The sequence below is a fragment of the Procambarus clarkii genome, chromosome 3, assembly GCF_040958095.1.
Source record: "Procambarus clarkii isolate CNS0578487 chromosome 3, FALCON_Pclarkii_2.0, whole genome shotgun sequence".
NCBI classification, from domain to species: domain Eukaryota; kingdom Metazoa; phylum Arthropoda; class Malacostraca; order Decapoda; family Cambaridae; genus Procambarus; species Procambarus clarkii.
The window spans coordinates 57,740,645-57,755,704 of NC_091152.1; positions in this window are offsets into that span (position 1 = coordinate 57,740,645).

The window sequence follows — 15,060 nt, forward strand, 5'->3', positions numbered from 1 at the left end:
GTATGTATGTATGTATGTATGTATGTACGCATGTATGTATGTACGTATGTATGTATGTATGTATGTATGTATGTATGTATGTATGTATGTATGTATGTATGTATGTATGTATGTATGTATGTATGTATGTATGTATGTATGTATGCATGTGTGTATGTATGTATTCCCAATCACGTTAAAGACTCCCCCTCTATCATCCAGTTAAAGAGAAAAACAACTATGTACTAAATAATCAACTCCTTGTAACTTTAATTATGCTGACATTCCTGTCTGTATTCAGACTGAGCCTACCATCATTATAGGTGATTATAACGCTAGACATAGGAATATTGGTAATTCGCAGTTCAGTAATCGTAACGGCAACCAACTGTTGTCACTATTAGGTAGTCACGTGATGCACAGATTGTGGGTGACCTTGAACCAACGCATATCTACGGAGGTATTCTTGACCTATGTCTCGGTTTCAACGTCTCCCACACCGTGTGTGCCTCGTCAATAGTGCCAGTTATGGCGTCTGATCATCTGGCCATATTAGCCACTGTAAGCATTGGAGGCTCTATCCTCCCTGGTGGAGAGTTCAAGCGGAAGGCTGGCTGTGCCCATCGATCAACGAGACAATCTTGTTGCTCATGTGTCAGATTGGTGCAGTTCATTTGAGCCTTCATCAGTTGAAGATTTTAACAATGAGCTCACAGGTACTATCGAGCAGTTTATAGAATCACTTGATTCATCGTCCAGGCCACGTAACCCAAATTACACTGGTCATAGCACTTATGTTTATTATAATGATTCTAAATTGCAGACACTAAAACGCACTGCCAGAATAATTGAACTAGCTTGTAGAAGGACCCGCACTGCTGAAATGCTTCGGTTCTTTCAAGCGGCTCTGGCTGAGGCCAGGGAACGTATAGTGGAGCTGAGGCAGACAGACTGGGAAACTTTTGTCCGTGGTCTCAATTCTCACACGCCACTAAGTCGGGCATGGAAGGATATCAACAAGATCAAAGGGAAAAATGCTGCAGAGATCTCGTACCCTAATCCTCTGCACAGAGCAAATGAGCTTGTTGGTGCTTGGGCCACGACTTCCAGCTTTGACAGTCTTCCTCTACCCTCACAGAATGAATTAAATGATAGATATACTGATAGGGCAAGGTTCCTTGACTTCATGCTTCATCAAGAGGATGACTGTTACATGCTTCACACTGAATACGAACTAGATTCTGCTCTACATAAAGGCAAAGCTACATCACCCGGGGAGGATGGAGTTACTGACGGCATACTGCGTATGCTTCTGCTAGTTCCAGGGAATACCTTTCTTCAATTGTATAATATGAGCTATGTAACTGGGGAGCTTCCTAAGTCATGGACCAACAGTGTTATTATTCCCATTCCTAAACCTCACCAGCCGAGTGCTTTTCGCCCAATCTCCCTCACTAGTTGTCTCTATAAGTGTCTTGAGAGGATGGTTATCAACCGTCTCCTTTACAAAATTATTAATATGTTGTCTCCCCAGATATATGGCTTTATGCATGCAAAGAGTGTATTACCACATTCCTCACCCTGCATACTGATAGGTCATATACCACTTTCCTAGATCTTAAGTCAGCCTTTGACATTGCTAACCCACACGTCATTCTGAGAGAACTTGCTAAAATGAATGTTGGAATGTTAATGTTAAAAATTGTTCAAACTGAAATAAATATATAACATTGTACGGTACAGTTGTGTTTAATTATGTTTTGCGATTCCTTTGGAAAAGGTATTTGTGCACCAAGTACTACTAGGTCATTATGAGATATGCTGAATGTTGTCAATATACCATCTGAATACGCTTCACTTTGCGTTAATCATTGGACGTCCTAATGATTAAGGTCCCCAAAAGGACTTAATCAGACCTCAGTGGATAATTTTACTCTCCCTCTCTCTCTCTCTCTCAGAGCATCCCCTTATGTGTTGTATGTGGGTGCTGAAGTTCAGTCTCTTGTCTATGTATAGGTGAAGGAACTTTCCATAATTGTTATTGCTAATGTTTACTTGTAATACTGGGTATACATCCGGTGTTCTTACCCTCGACCGCGGCGAGGGTAAGCCGTGGTCGTATGGTCTGAAACCCACAAATATTTACAATGGGGGGTGGGGGGGGGATAACATTTCCTCTTCAAGCACGCTCACACAAATGAACTATGTTACTTAACTGGAAGCACTCGTACAACATAATTTACACGATTTCTCAGGATAATTATACTTCTTACCAGCATATATACAGTATAGTACCTAGGAGGTTCTCTTCAATGATATCTAAGATAATTAAAAGAACCCAAGCAAACCACTGTGGAAATGTGCAGGACAAACATATCAATTGTGACACTAGCTCTCCACTTATGGCATTTGCTTAATTTAGAAACTGTACTTGTGGTCGATCTCGAACCCATGTTGTTGATGTGACGATGTGTTATGAATTTTGTGGCTAGCTCCTCAAGATTGTAACTTGCTTAGATAAATAAATTGTGTGTTCAGTCCCTGAACCCATTATGTGATAAATTAACTAAACTAAAAACTATAGTCTGGCGACGAAACCTGAACTGCATAATGTAAATAGGGATTAACCAGAAAAAGATATAGGTGAAGAATAACATCAGGTAACTGCGTTAATTACAATATCTAGATCAAACTAACATTGATTTTCAAAAGGTTGTATATTTTCCATCAATGGAGAGCATCAGCCAAGAAGCCTTCTTTAAAATATGAATATCTTTCCGCACCCAATAAGATCTAATCTCTGAATAAAACGCAAAAAACGACTTGATTGTAACCTATCCACCGCTGCCCATTGGATGGGGGAGAGGGGGTTATGTGTAGGATAAACATATCAATTGTGACACTAGCCATCCATATATGTCAGTTGCTTAAATTATAAACTGTACTTGTGGTCGGTCTCGAGCCCATTGTTGATGTGACAATGTGCATTGACTTTTGTAACTTGCTTATCAAGATTATAACTTCCTTGGCTATATGAATTGTGGGGCTCAGTCCCTGAGCCCATTATGTGCCTCTGTAACACTCCACTATCGCCCATAGGATGGGTATGGGGTGCATAATAAATGAACTAAACTAAGCTCTGCCTTTTTGTTAACAGATACAATTATAAGCTTTATTTGTGAATCTCAATTAATTAAACAATATATCACAGAGCCTGTAGGGTTCGGTGAGATGAGCGAAGAGACATGGGAGATTAAATGGGATTCTTGTAATGTTATTTGTCTATTTGTACTCACTGAATTTGTGCGCCCCTTGAGGGACTTTAAGTAGAGGGGGGTAGAAATAGCCTAAGCTACTCTATCCCTTTGAGATGTATTTATTGCTTATCTCAATAAACATACTTGAACTTGAACTTGACATGGGAGATTTCACATAAGTACAGTACATGGTAGTTTAAGTAGCGAACGCATGTCAACGAATAACGAGTATATATAACAAAACTATTGTCCTATGAAGTCGATTTAACTTCCAAACATATATTTTTTAATAAATGTTAAATGTTTTCTGGCTAGTTATGTTAGATTTTATTAAAAATACGTATTCTACTTGTTAACATTATAATTTAAATTTGTGATAATTTGTGCAGAGAAGTGCGACAACTGGATATGCCAACAAACACTTACCAAACAACTATATATCTTGGATAAGTCGCTCCATACCATTGATGCTTGGACCGTCGACTTCCTTTGATGCTACTTATTTCATAATGAAATTATATTAGTTTGGAGTAAATATATGTTTTCTCATGTTTTGCATTCAGCACCCACATTATAGTAAATATACCATATTACTTCATTACTTAAATAATGCTAGGAGGGTTTGAGTAGCTTTGGGTCTTTAGTGGACAGAATCTCCAATAGATGGCGTGAGAGTCGCCCCCATCTCTCTCGCCCGAGCAAGAGTCGAAACTTAATTTAAAATTGATATATCTTTGTTCTCGAACATGATATATTTCATTTGGTGCAATCATAATAATGTTCATATCTCGGTCTTTCTTGAGGCATATAAGATTTTAGGCTTTATTAGCGTATCTTTGTTAATTATACAATATATCTGCAAGTGCGTAGGCGTCTGCACTCCATGCCCGACAAGCTACTGAGCGCTACTATAAAAACATATGTATCTTCACTTGAGCTATAAATATGTCTATTGTAATGTATTTAAAATGAAGCTCTCATTTCTATCTTGATTAAGACATATAAAACATTTGTGTTTATTAACGAATTTACGTGAAATAAACATTGATCTGAGAGAGAGTTGCTCTGTCGTTCAGTCTGTACGGGGTGGGAGCTCCGTAATTTTTAAAATACATGTATCTTCATTAGAACTTTAAGTATGTCTATGGTAAAGTGTTTAAAGTGAAGCTTATATGTCTGCCTTTCTTGAAACATATAAAACATATATGTTTATTAACGAATTCACTTGAAATAAACATTGTTCTGAGAGAGAGTGGCTCGGTCGATCAATCTGTCCGGGGTTAAAGCTCGGCTATTATAAAAGTACACGTATCTTCGCTTTAAATTTAAATATGCCCATGGTAAGGTATTTAGAATGAAGCTTATATTTCTATCTTTCTTGTGACATATAAAACTCTTACGTTTATTAAGGAATCTGTGTGAAATAGGCATGGTTCTGAGATGAATGCTGCGGTTTTCGAGCTCGACGAGCAATGAAAACTGCCCCTTTTATAAAACTTCAAATATTTTCGGTTTTACTTGAAATATTTGTCTGGTAGAGGTTTAACATATAGTTCGCATTTTCGTCTTTCTTCTGACTAATAAATAATTTTGGTTTAATAAGTCATCAAGATGTTTTCAACAATATTTCACATGTATTTCATGTGAACAATGTATTTCAACAATACAATACAACAAATACACATATTGGTACACTATTGCAAAGGCACTATACTATATATATATATATATATATATATATATATATATATATATATATATATATATATATATATATATATATATATATAAATATATATATATAAATATATATATATATATATATATATATATATATATATATATAAATATATATATATATATATATATATATATATATATATATATATATATATATATATATATATATATATATATATATATATATATATATAAATTGTTGCAAGTAGAGCGACAAATATTTTACATTGAACAACAAATGAGATTGGAAAAGCAGTATTGCCACCTCTGCTATACAGAAAAAAATAGACCCCAGACACACCCTATGGGTAGTAATGGACCCCCATACCGACACTATGAGGGATAGTGGACCCCATAATAACACTATGGGCGGTAGTGGGCACTATACAAACACTATGGGCGGTAGTTGACTTCATAGCGACCCTGTGGGCGGTAGTGGACCCCCTGCCGACCCTGTGGGCGCCAGTGGACCCCCTACCGACCCTGAGGGCGGCAGTGGACCCCTACCGACACTGTCGACGCCCTACCGACCCTGTGGGCGGTAGTGGACCCCATACCGACCCTGTGGGTGGCAGTGGACCCCATGCCGACCCTGTGGGCGGTAGTGAACCCCCTACAGACCCTGTGGGCGGCAGTTGACCCCCTATACCAACCCTGTGGGCGGTAGTGGACCCTTTACCGACCCTGTGGGCGGCAGTGGACTCTATATACTAATCCTGTGGGCGATACTGGACCCTATACTCATCCTGTGGGCGGCAATGGACGCCATACACATTCAGTGGGTGTTATTGGACCCCATACTTATTCTGTGTGTGGTTGGAGCCCCATACCCATCCTGTGGGTGATAGTGGACGCCATAATCATCCTGTATGTGGTATTGGACCCCATACCCATCCTGTGGGTGGTTGTGAGCCCCATTCCCATCCTGTCGGTGGTAGTGGACGCCATACACATCCAGTGGATGGTATATTGGACCCCATTCCCTTCCTGTGGGTGGAAGTGATCCCCAAGTTTGCAGTAGTTTACCCCATAAACATTCCAACATAACATCGTTTTCTGTTAGCGTTCCTACAAAACATCCTTTAAAGATTTGTAAAGCACAAACTATGGTATATAATATTGATTGGTGAAGCACTGTTATTCTATGTAATAATTTATAGTGCTTATTATAATTTACTAAGAACAACTAATATTTCTCAAAACAAAACTACGAGCCTTCAATAGGAAGTAGCTGATCTGTAATATTCTAAGAGCATGGACAATAGTAGGTAAATTTCACAACCCATGTGGGACCTGAAAACTACAATTTTCCTTATAATTGAACCAATCACGACTATTCTGCTATCTATGTTGATGGACGGGTAATGTGACACGTAAATTGGTACGTGAGGAAGAGTTTGGGCCTTGGTAAAAAAGGTAACTGGAAATATATCACATATGTACTAAATCGTATTCAACATATTGACTTTAAGCATTAAGTCATATATATGCTGTCTTGTGTGAGAACGGGTTGCAATGTGACCCCTACCAGCCAACGTGACCCCTACCAGCCTATGTGACCCCTACCAGCCATCGTGACCCCTACCAGCCAATGTGACCCCTACCAGCCAACATGACCCCTACCAGCCAACAATGTGACCCTTAACAGCCAACGTGACCCCTACCAGCCAACAACGTGACCCCTACCAGCCAACAACGTGACCCCTACCAGCCAAAGTGACCCTTACCTGCCAAAAACGTGACCCCTACCAGCCAACAACGTGACCCCTACCAGCAAACAACGTGACCCCTACCAGCCAACAACGTGACCCCTACCAGCCAACAACGTGACCCCTACCAGCCAACGTGACCCCTACCAGCCAACAACGTGACCACTAGAAGCCAATGTGACGCCTACAAGCCAACAACGTGACCCCTACCAGCCAACAACGTGACCCCTACCAGCCAACAACGTGACCCCTACCAGCCAACAACGTGACCCTTACCAGCCAACAAAGTGACCCCTACCAGCCAACAACGTGACCCCTACCAGCCAACGTGACCCCTACCAGCCAACAACGTGACCACAACCAGCCAACGTGACCCTACCAGCCAACAACGTGACCCCTACCCGCCAACAACGTGACCCCTACCAGCCAACAACGTGACCACTACCAGCCAACAACGTGAACACTACCAGCTAACGTGACCACTACTAGCCAACAATGTGACCACAACCAGCCAACGTGACCACTACCAGCTAACGTGACCACTACTAGCCAACAATGTGACCACTACCAGCCAACGTGACCCCTACCAGCCAACAACGTGACCACTACCAGCCAACGTGACCACTACCAGCCAACAACGTGACCCCTACCAGCCAACAACGTGACCCCTACCAGCCAACAACGTGACCACTACCAGCCAACAACGTGACCACTACCAGCCAACGTGACCACTACTAGCCAACAATGTGACCACTAATAGCCAACGTGACCCCTACCAGTTAACGTGACCCCTACCAGCCAATGTAACCCCTACCAGCTAACGTGACCCCTACCAGCCAACAACGTGACCCCTACCAGCCAACAACGTGACCACTACCAGCCAACAACGTGACCACTACCAGCCAACACTGTGACCACTACCAGCCAACAACGTGACCACTACCAGCCAACACTGTGACCACTACCAGCCAACAACGTGACCACTACCAGCCAATGTAACCCCTACCAGCTAACGTGACCCCTACCAGCCAACAACGTGACCCCTACCAGCCAACAACGTGACCCCTACCAGCCAACAACGTGACCCCTACCAGCCAACAACGTGACTACTACCAGCCAACAATGTGACCACTACCAGCCAACGTGACCCCTACCATCTAACGTGACCCCTACCAGCCAATGTAACCCCTACCAGCCAACAACGTGACCATTACCAGCCAACAATGTGACCACTACCAGCCAACGTGACCCCTACCAGCCAACAACGTGACCACTACCAGCCAACAATGTGACCACTACCAGCCAACGTGACCCCTACCAGCCAACAACGTGACCCCTACCAGCCAACAACGTGACCACTACCAGCCAACAACGTGACCACTACCAGCCAACAACGTGACCACTACCAGCCAACAACGTGACCACTACCAGCCAACAACGTGACCACTACCAGCCAACAACGTGACCCCTACCAGCCAACAACGTGACCCCTACCAGCCAACAACGTGACCCCTACCAGCCAACAATGTGACCACTACCAGCCAACGTGACCCCTACCAGCCAACGTGACCCCTACCAGCCAATGTAACCCCTACCAGCCAACACTGTGACCACTACCAGCCAATAATGTGACCACTACCAGCCAACGTGACCCCTACCAGCCAACAACGTGACCCCTACCAGCCAACAACGTGACCACTACCAGCCAACAACGTGACCACTACCAGCCAACAACGTGACCACTACCAGCCAACAACGTGACAACTACCAGCAAACAATGTTACCCCTACCAGCCAACAACGTGACCCCTACCAGCCAACAACGTGACCCCTACCAGCCAACAACGTGACCCCTACCAGCCAACAATGTGACCACTACCAGCCAACGTGACCACTACCAGCCAACAACGTGACCCCTACCAGCCAACAACGTGACCCCTACCAGCCAACAACGTGACCCCTACCAGCCAACAACGTGACCCCTACCAGCCAACAACGTGACCCTTACCAGCCAACAACGTGACCCCTACCAGCCAACAACGTGACCACTACCAGCCAACAACGTGACCCATACCAGCCAACAACGTGACCACTACCAGCCAACAACGTGACCACTACCAGCCAACAACGTGACCCCTACCAGCCAACAACGTGACCACTACCAGCCAACAACGTGACCCCTACCAGCCAACGTGACCCCTACCAGCCGACAACGTGACCACTACCAGCCAACAACGTGACCACTACCAGCCAACAACGTGACCCCTACCAGCCAACGTGACCCCTACCAGCCAACAACGTGACCCCTACCAGCCAACAACGTGACCCCTACCAGCCAACAACGTGACCACTACCAGCACACGTAACCTCTACCAGCCAACGTGACCCTTACCAGCCAACAACGTGACCACTACCAGCACACGTAACCTCTACCAGCCAACGTGACCCCTACCAGCCAACAACGTGACCCCTACCAGCCATCAACGTGACCACTACCAGCCAACAACGTGACCCCTACCAGCCAACAACGTGACCACTTCCAGCCAACAACGTGACCCCTACCAGCCTACAAAGTGACCCCTACCAGCCAACAACGTGACCACTACCAGCCAACAATGTGACCACTACCAGCCAACAACGTGACCCCTACCAGCCAACAACGTGACCACTACCAGCCAACAACGTGACCACTACCAGCCAACAACGTGACCACTACCAGCCAACAACGTGACCCCTACCAGCCAACAACGTGACCACTACCAGCAAACAACGTGACCCCTACCAGCCAACAACGTGACCCCTACCAGCCAACAACGTGACCACTACCAGCCAACAACGTGACCCCTACCAGCCAACAACGTGACCCCTACCAGCCAACAACGTGACCCCAACCAGCCAACAACGTGACCACTACCAGCCAACAACGTGATCCCTACCAGCCAAAAACGTGACCCCTACCAGCCAACAACGTGACCCCTTCCAGCCAACAACGTGACCCTACCAGCCAACAACGTGACCACTACCAGCCAACAACGTGACCCCTACCAGCCAACAACGTGACCCCTACCAGCCAACAACGTGACCCCTACCAGCCAACAACGTGACCCCTACCAGCCAACAACGTGACCACTACCAGCCAACAACGTGACCACTACCAGCAAACAACGTGACCCCTACCAGCCAACAACGGGACCCCTACCAGCCAACGTGACCACTACCAGCCAACAACGTGATCCCAACCAGCCAACAACGTGACCACTACCAGCCAACGTGACCACTACCAGCCAACAACGTGACCCCTACCAGCCAACAACGTGACCACTACCAGCCAACGTGACCCCTACCAGCCAACAACGTGACCCCTACCCGCCAACAACGTGACCACTACCAGCCAACAACGTGACCCCTACCCGCCAACAACGTGACCCCTACCAGCCAACAACGTGACCACTACCAGCCAACGTGACCCCTACCAGCCAACAACGTGACCCCTACCAGCCAACAACGTGACCACTACCAGCTAACGTGACCACTACCAGCCAACGTGACCACTACCAGCCAACAACGTGACCCCTACCAGCCAACAACGTGACCCCTACCCGCCAACAACGTGACCCCTACCAGCCAACAACGTGACCCCTACCAGCCAACAACGTGACCCCTACCAGCCAACAACGTGACCCCTACCCGCCAACAACGTGACCCCTACCAGCCAACAACGTGACCACTACCAGCCAACGTGACCCCTACCAGCCAACAACGTGACCCCTACCAGCCAACAACGTGACCACTACCAGCTAACGTGACCACTACCAGCCAACGTGACCACTACCAGCCAACAACGTGACCCCTACCAGCCAACAACGTGACCCCTACCCGCCAACAACGTGACCCCTACCAGCCAACAACGTGACCCCTACCAGCCAACAACGTGACCCCTACCAGCCAACAACGTGACCCCTACCCGCCAACAACGTGACCCCTACCAGCCAACAACGTGACCACTACCAGCCAACGTGACCCCTACCAGCCAACAACGTGACCCCTACCAGCCAACAACGTGACCACTACCAGCTAACGTGACCACTACCAGCCAACGTGACCCCAACCAGCCAACAACGTGACCCCTACCAGCCAACAACGTGACCCCTACCAGCCAACAACGTGACCACTACCAGCTAACGTGACCACTACCAGCCAACGTGACCCCTACCAGCCAACAACGTGACCCCTACCAGCCAACAACGTGACCCCTACCAGCCAACAACGTGACCCCTACCAGCCAACAACGTGACTCCTACCAGCCAACAACGTGACCCCTACCAGCCAACAACGTGACCACTACCAGCCAACAACGTGACCACTACCAGCAAACAACGTGACCCCTACCAGCCAACAACGGGACCCCTACCAGCCAACGTGACCACTACCAGCCAACAACGTGATCCCAACCAGCCAACAACGTGACCACTACCAGCCAACGTGACCACTACCAGCCAACAACGTGACCCCTACCAGCCAACAACGTGACCACTACCAGCCAACGTGACCCCTACCAGCCAACAACGTGACCCCTACCCGCCAACAACGTGACCACTACCAGCCAACAACGTGACCCCTACCAGCCAACAACGTGACCACTACCAGCCAACGTGACCCCTACCAGCCAACAACGTGACCCCTACCAGCCAACAACGTGACCACTACCAGCTAACGTGACCACTACCAGCCAACGTGACCCCTACCAGCCAACAACGTGACCCCTACCAGCCAACAACGTGACCCCTACCAGCCAACAACGTGACCACTACTAGCTAACGTGACCACTACCAGCCAACGTGACCCCTACCAGCCAACAACGTGACCCCTAACAGCCAACAACGTGACCCGTACCCGCCAACAACGTGACCACTACCAGCCAACAACGTGACCCCTACCAGCCAACAACGTGACCCCTACCAGCCAACAACGTGACCCCTACCCGCCAACAACGTGACCACTACCAGCTAACAACGTGACCCCTACCCGCCAACAACGTGACCCCAACCAGCCAACAACGTGACCACTACCAGCCAACGTGACCCCTACCAGCCAACAACGTGACCCCTACCAGCCAACAACGTGACCACTACCAGCTAACGTGACCACTACCAGCCAACGTGACCCCTACCAGCCAACAACGTGACCCCTACCAGCCAACAACGTGACCCCTACCAGCCAACAACGTGACCACTACCAGCTAACGTGACCACTACCAGCCAACGTGACCCCTACCAGCCAACAACGTGACCCCTACCAGCCAACAACGTGACCCCTACCAGCCAACAACGTGACCCCTACCCGCCAACAACGTGACCACTACCAGCTAACGTGACCACTACCAGCTAACGTGACCACTACCAGCCAACGTGACCCCTACCAGCCAACAACGTGACCCCTACCAGCCAACAACGTGTCCCCTACTAGCCAACAACGTGACCCCTACCAGCCAACAACGTGACCCCTACCAGCCAACAACGTGACCCCTACCCGCCAACAACGTGACCCCTACCAGCCAACAACGTGACCACTACCAGCCAACGTGACCCCTACCAGCCAACAACGTGACCCCTACCAGCCAACAACGTGACCACTACCAGCTAACGTGACCACTACCAGCCAACGTGACCCCAACCAGCCAACAACGTGACCCCTACCAGCCAACAACGTGACCCCTACCAGCCAACAACGTGACCACTACCAGCTAACGTGACCACTACCAGCCAACGTGACCCCTACCAGCCAACAACGTGACCCCTACCAGCCAACAACGTGACCCCTACCAGCCAACAACGTGACCCCTACCAGCCAACAACGTGACCCCTACCAGCCAACAACGTGACCCCTACCAGCCAACAACGTGACCACTACCAGCCAACAACGTGACCACTACCAGCAAACAACGTGACCCCTACCAGCCAACAACGGGACCCCTACCAGCCAACGTGACCACTACCAGCCAACAACGTGATCCCAACCAGCCAACAACGTGACCACTACCAGCCAACGTGACCACTACCAGCCAACAACGTGACCCCTACCAGCCAACAACGTGACCACTACCAGCCAACGTGACCCCTACCAGCCAACAACGTGACCCCTACCCGCCAACAACGTGACCACTACCAGCCAACAACGTGACCCCTACCAGCCAACAACGTGACCACTACCAGCCAACGTGACCCCTACCAGCCAACAACGTGACCCCTACCAGCCAACAACGTGACCACTACCAGCTAACGTGACCACTACCAGCCAACGTGACCCCTACCAGCCAACAACGTGACCCCTACCAGCCAACAACGTGACCCCTACCAGCCAACAACGTGACCACTACTAGCTAACGTGACCACTACCAGCCAACGTGACCCCTACCAGCCAACAACGTGACCCCTACCAGCCAACAACGTGACCCGTACCCGCCAACAACGTGACCACTACCAGCCAACAACGTGACCCCTACCAGCCAACAACGTGACCCCTACCAGCCAACAACGTGACCCCTACCCGCCAACAACGTGACCACTACCAGCTAACAACGTGACCCCTACCCGCCAACAACGTGACCCCAACCAGCCAACAACGTGACCACTACCAGCCAACGTGACCCCTACCAGCCAACAACGTGACCCCTACCAGCAAACAACGTGACCACTACCAGCTAACGTGACCACTACCAGCCAACGTGACCCCTACCAGCCAACAACGTGACCCCTACCAGCCAACAACGTGACCCCTACCAGCCAACAACGTGACCACTACCAGCTAACGTGACCACTACCAGCCAACGTGACCCCTACCAGCCAACAACGTGACCCCTACCAGCCAACAACGTGACCCCTACCAGCCAACAACGTGACCCCTACCCGCCAACAACGTGACCACTACCAGCTAACGTGACCACTACCAGCTAACGTGACCACTACCAGCCAACGTGACCCCTACCAGCCAACAACGTGACCCCTACCAGCCAACAACGTGTCCCCTACTAGCCAACAACGTGACCCCTACCAGCCAACAACGTGACCCCTACCAGCCAACAACGTGACCCCTACCAGCCAAAACGTGACCACTACCAGCCAACAACGTGACCCCTACCAGCCAACAACGTGACCCCTACCAGCCAACAACGTGACCACTACCAGCCAACGTGACCACTACCAGCCAACAACGTGACCACTACCAGCCAACAACGTGACCACTACCAGCCAACAACGTGACCACTACCAGCCAACAACGTGACCACTACCAGCCAACAACGTGACCACTACCAGCCAACAACGTGACCACTACCAGCCAACAACGTGACCACTACCAGCCAACAACGTGACCCCTACCAGCCAACAACGTGACCACTAACAGCCAACAACGTGACCACTACCAGCCAACAACGTGACCCCTACCAGCCAACAACGTGACCACTACCAGCCAACAACGTGACCACTACCAGCCAACAACGTGACCACTACCAGCCAACAACGTGACCACTACCAGCCAACAACGTGACCACTACCAGCCAGCAACGTGACCCCTACCAGCCAACAACGTGACCCCTACCAGCCAACAACGTGACCCCTACCAGCCAACAACGTGACCCCTACCAGCCAACAACGTGACCACTACCAGCCAACAACGTGACCACTACCAGCCAACAACGTGACCCCTACCAGCCAACAACGTGACCCCTACCAGCCAACAACGTGACCCCTACCAGCCAACAACGTGACCACTACGAGCCAACGTGACCACTACCAGCCAACAACGTGACCACTACCAGCCAACAACGTGACCACTACCAGCCAACAACGTGACCACTACCAGCCAACAACGTGACCACTACCAGCCAACAACGTGACCACTACCAGCCAACAACGTGACCACTACCAGCCAACAACGTGACCACTACCAGCCAACAACGTGACCCCTACCAGCCAACAACGTGACCACTAACAGCCAACAACGTGACCACTACCAGCCAACAACGTGACCCCTACCAGCCAACAACGTGACCACTACCAGCCAACAACGTGACCACTACCAGCCAACAACGTGACCACTACCAGCTAACGTGACCCCTACCAGCCAACAACGGGACCACTACCAGCCAACAACGTGACCACTACCAGCCAACAACGTGACCACTACCAGCCAACAACGTGACCACTACCAGCCAACAACGTGACCACTACCAGCTAACGTGACCCCTACCAGCCAACAACGTGACCCCTACCAGCCAACAACGTGACCACTACCAGCCAACAACGTGACCACTACCAGCCAACAACGTGACCCCTACCAGCCAACAACGTGACCACTACCAGCTAACGTGACCCCTAC